This window comes from Babylonia areolata, chromosome 12 (genome assembly GCF_041734735.1).
Source record: "Babylonia areolata isolate BAREFJ2019XMU chromosome 12, ASM4173473v1, whole genome shotgun sequence".
Classification (NCBI taxonomy): domain Eukaryota; kingdom Metazoa; phylum Mollusca; class Gastropoda; order Neogastropoda; family Buccinidae; genus Babylonia; species Babylonia areolata.
Genome location: NC_134887.1, coordinates 3,578,501 through 3,583,500, shown reverse-complemented (window position 1 = coordinate 3,583,500; position 5,000 = coordinate 3,578,501). Strand labels below are relative to the sequence as shown.

At 46.5% G+C, this 5,000-nt stretch overlaps 1 long non-coding RNA gene across 1 annotated transcript in view; it reads left to right on the top strand.

The window, feature by feature from the left end:
- Positions 1–5,000, top strand: part of LOC143287961 (uncharacterized) — a 12,229-nt gene that overhangs the window by 6,119 nt on the left and 1,110 nt on the right. Inside the window, exon 2 of the long non-coding RNA XR_013056024.1 lies at positions 4,839–5,000. This exon is cut by the window's right edge and continues 14 nt beyond it. This is a non-coding gene — a long non-coding RNA (uncharacterized LOC143287961). The remainder of the gene's footprint in view (positions 1–4,838) is intronic.

Sequence of the window (5,000 nt, the reverse complement as noted above, 5' to 3'; positions counted from 1 at the left end):
CTCTCCCTCCCTCCCTCCCTCTCTCTCTCTCATTGTCAGCCATCTGTCCCCCCCCCCTCTCCTTATTTCTTCCCCCCCTCTCTCGCTGTCTGTCTCTCTCTGTCTTTCCCTCTCTCTCCTCCTCTCTCACAGTCCCTTCTCCCTCCCTGACCCCCTCCCTCTCTGTCTCTTTCTTTTTCCCCCCTCCTATTATCTGCCCATCTATTTTTTCTCGACCTCTCTCTCGTCCTCTCTGACTACTTTACTCACCAGCCTCTCTTCCTATTCCCCAAGCAACACTTCACACTGTTCTTTTCATGCTGCATGCCCTGGATGCAGTTTTTACATGAGTTTTTTTCATGAGCTTTGTTAACCTTTTTGTTTTCTTTGTTGGTGTGTGTGTTGCATTTTGACATACCAGTAAACGCCCTTGATGAAGACCAGTGGTCGAAACCGGTCGGGCATGTGAGAAACTGTTCTGTTGTTTTCCTTTTTTTCTATTGTTATATATATATATATATATATATATATATATATGTATTTGTATTTCTTTTCATCACAACAGATTTCTCTGTTTCAAATTCGGGCTGCTCTCCCCAGGGAGAGCGCGTCGCCACACTGCAGCGCCACCCATTAAAAAAAAAAATTCCTGCGTACAGTTTTATTTGTTTTTCCTATCGAAGCAGATTTTTCTATAGAATTTTGCCAGGAACAACCCTTTTTTGCCGTGGGTTCTTTTACGTGCGCTAAGTGCATGCTGCACACAGGACCTCAGTTTATCGTCTCATCCGAATGACTAGCGTCCAGACCACCACTCAAGATCTAGTGGAGGGGGAGAAAATATCGGCGGCTGAGCCATGATTCGAACCAGCGCGCTTAGATTCTCTCGATTCCTAGGCGGACGCGTTACCTCTAGGCCATCTCTCCACACACACACACACACACACACACACACACACACACATATATATATACACACACACATATATAATTTCAGTCCAATTTTGTACCTTTCATTCCGAATCTCGGTGACGGCGCCTGGTGGGTAAAGGGTGGAGACTTTTACGATCTCCCACGTCAACATATGTGCAGACCTGCTAGTGCCTGAACCCCCTTCGTGTGTATATGCAAGCAGAAGTTCAAATACGCACGTTAAAGATCCTGTAATCCATGTCAGCGTTCGGTGGGTTATGGAAACAAGAACATACCCAGCATGCACACCCCCGAAAACGGAGTATGGCTGCCTACATGGCGGGGTAAAAACGGTCATACACGTAAAAGCCCACTCGTGTGCATACGAGTGAACGCAGAAGAAGAAGTACCTTTCTTTCTTTCTTTTTTATTATTATTATTATTATTATTATTATTATTTTTATTATTTTTTTTGCTGCCCCATCATCTGCACCGTTTCAGTGGCATTACTCCCACGCCGCTCATTTAGATTCCCCCATACACAGCCACACCCGGGTTCGTCCGTCACAGTTCCAGCGTCGGCAGTCCACAGGGAACCATCGATGTTAGGTCGCCAGGAGGCCACACACTAGAGGAGACCCTGCGCTGCTGCTGAGTCACTTCGGTGGTGTTCAGTGGCGCCTGTTCTGATTTAACGTACTTAGGACACCACCTACTAAGTCCCCTACTGACGACAATGATGGCTCAGTCGCGGAGCCAGACTGAGTGAGTGTCGCCCGCCAGATTGGAGACCGCCACCACGTCCCTCCAAGGACAGTCCCCCATGGAACCGACCTTTCTTTCTTTGTTTCCGTTCCACTTGTTTGCTGTCTGTCCGTTCAGCTGTCTCTTTCGTCTTTTCTTTCTTCTTCTTTTTCTTCTCTCTCTCTCCGTATCTTTCTCTTTCTCTCTCTGTCTCTCTGTCTCTTTCTCTCTGTCCCTCTCTGTCTGTCTCTCCCTCTCTGTCTCTCTCTTTCTCTTGTCTCTGTCTCTCTCTCCCTCACTGTCCCTCCCTCTCTCTTTCTCTCTGTCCCTCTCTGTCTATCTCTTTCTCTCTCTGTGTCTCTCTCTCCTTTTTCTCTCTCTCTCCCTCTCTCTTTCTTCTTCTCTTTCTTTCTCTCTCCCTTTCTTTCTCTCTCTTTCGCTCTCTCTCTCTACCTCTCTGTCTCTCTCTCTCTCATTCTCTGTCTCTCTCTCTCTCTTTGTCTCTCTCTCCTTCTCTGTCTCTATCTCTCTCTCTTTTCCCCCTGTCTCTCTTCCCCTCTCTCTCTTTCTCTTTCTTTCTTTTTTCTGAGGATCAATTATTTTTGACTAATGGGTTGATTACACAACTATCGGATCGTTCTTCATTTAGCAGAAAATATTGAAGTTGACCGGTTTCACCCCCCCCCCCCGAACCTCACCCCCCCCCCAACCCCCACCCCCCACTACCACATTGACACATGCAGACACAGCCGAAGATACTGTAAGAGTTAGTTCCCTTCGTTTGCGTGTCCTGCAGATAATAATGGGCTATGTATGGGTTATCGTGATCGGTCCAGTCGAAGCGACCAGCTCAACGTGTGTACTGTAAAGATATCATGTCGTATGACAGTCAAACGTAGTTCTTTTGTTTTTGAATTGCTTTCTCCGACTGGTTGCACCAGGAAAAGTTCGTCTGCTCATTGTTTTCAACGTTTTGTCGACGTTTGAAATAGCAAGGGTGCCTGAGGATGAATGCGAACGGGCAAGTGCAATTTTGAACGATGGGTTTGGGTACATGTAGACAATTAAAACAGAAGCAGGTCTTTAACTCATTAGACATAACATATTATTGGAACATCCCATTAGACTGTTGTATTATTGGTTTTGATCACACATGCACACGAACACACACACACAGACGTTTAAACACACACACCCCGCATCGCACACAAAGATTCTTTTGAGAGTGCTCAGTAACTGTACAGCATCGTTTGCAAATAGACTCACGTCAATATATCCTATGGTCTAAATTGAAAACGACAATATTTTGCAGATTCCTGTGTTTAAACTGACGTTCTGATCTGTCACCAATATGCTTTCTTAAATTCTCCCAGCACTGGTGATTGTAGGATTTTAAGAGTACGTTTGTACTCTTAGTCGGCAATGGTGCGCGAAGAGAAGAAATAGCACGGAAATAGCCAGAAATTGTTGATGTTTGACTGGTTCTTGGAAATGGATATTCATTAAGGTATTAGGAAAAGGTGGAAGCAGACGTTAAATCGGGAAATGCAACCGTTAAGAACGCTTCTGAGTGGGGCGGTAAAGCAATTACATGATGTGCGCAATTACCAATACCTACCCTAATTATGTAGGATCGGTGGAAACCGTTTTTAGAGGGTACAGGGTTTAAATGGTAAACTGACTGACTGATTCTCTGTACACAATACAATACAATACAATACAATACAATACAATACAACACATCTTTAATCATCCATTTGGATTTGTTCTATTATTCCCACCCCTCGTCCCAAACACGCGCGCGCGCGTGCGCGTGTGTGTGTGTGTGTGTGTGTGTGTGAGTGGCATGTGTGTGTGTGTGTGTGTGTGTGTGTGCGTATTTGTGTGTGTGTGTGTGAGTGGCATGTGTGTGTGTGTGTGTGTGTGTGTGTGTGTGTGTGAGTGGCATGTATGCGCGCGTGTGTGTGTGTGTGTGTTTGTGTGTGAGTGGTGTGTGTGTGTGTGTGTGTGTGTGTGTGTGTGTGTGTGTGTGTGTTTGTGTGTGAGTAGCATGTGTGTGTGTTTGTGTGTGTGTGTGTGTGTTTGTGTGTGAGTGGCATGTGTGTGTGTGTGTGTGTGTGTGTGTTTGTGTGTGAGTGGCGTGTGTGTGTGTGTGTGTGTGTGTGTGTGTGAGTGTGTGTGTGTGTGTGTGTGTGTGTTTGTGTGTGAGTGGCATGTGTGTGTGTGTGTTTGTGTGTGAGTGGCATGTGTGTGTGTGTGTGTGTGTGTGTGTGTGTGTGTGAGTGGCGTGTGTGTGTGTGTGTGTGTGTGTGTGTGTGTGTGTTTGTGTGTGAGTGGCATGTGTGTGTGTGTGTTTGTGTGTGAGTGGCATGTGTGTGTGTGTGTGTGTGTGTGTGTGTGTGTGTGTGTGTGTACTCTATTCACTTCAGTCATGTAGCCACGAGACATTAGGGTTCTGGGCTACACTCTATTCTCTTCAGGTTCTGGGCTATACTGTATTCTCTTCAGGTTCTGGGCTATACTCTATTCTCTTCAGGTTCTGGGCTATACTCTATTCTCTTCAGGTTCTGGGCTATACTGTATTCTCTTCAGGTTCTGGGCTATACTCTATTCTCTTCAGGTTCTGGGCTATACTCTGTTCTCTTCAGTCATTTAGCCACCAGACATTATTCTCTTCAGGTTCTGGGCTATACTCTGTTCTCTTCAGGTTCTGGGCTATACTCTGTTCTCTTCAGGTTCTGGGCTATACTCTATTCTCTTCAGGTTCTGGGCTATACCTATTCTCTTCAGGTTCTGGGCTATACTCTATTCTCTTCAGGTTCTGGGCTATACTCTATTCTCTTCAGGTTCTGGGCTATACTGTATTCTCTTCAGGTTCTGGGCTGTACTCTATTCACTTCAGTCATGTAGCCATAAGCCATGTAGGGTGGGATTTTTGTTGTTTGTTGTTGTTGTTGTTGCCTTTTTTTCTTTCTATTTTTTTAAAAACGTGTTCAAAACCAGTGCTCGCACAAACCCGTGTTTCACCCTGGACAGAGCAACAGCAACCCCACCCCACCCCCACCCCCACCCCCACCCCCCACCCCCATCCCCACCCCCACCCCCACCCTTTCCAGCGTGTCGACACAAGCCTCGACAAGGAATTAACTTAAAAAAAGAAAAGAAAAAAGAAGTGCCCCACTCTACTTTCTCTTCCCAACCAGACCTGAGACCTGTCGCCGCAACGCAGCGCCACACGACTTCACGGTACAGTGCTGACAGACCAGCAGCTAGCCACCCGTCCCGCGCCGTGCCCGATCCGGTGTTCCCTGAGCTCGGGCATGTGGAACGTGTCGAGGATTGGAGTTTTCTTCTGAGGTGGTGCA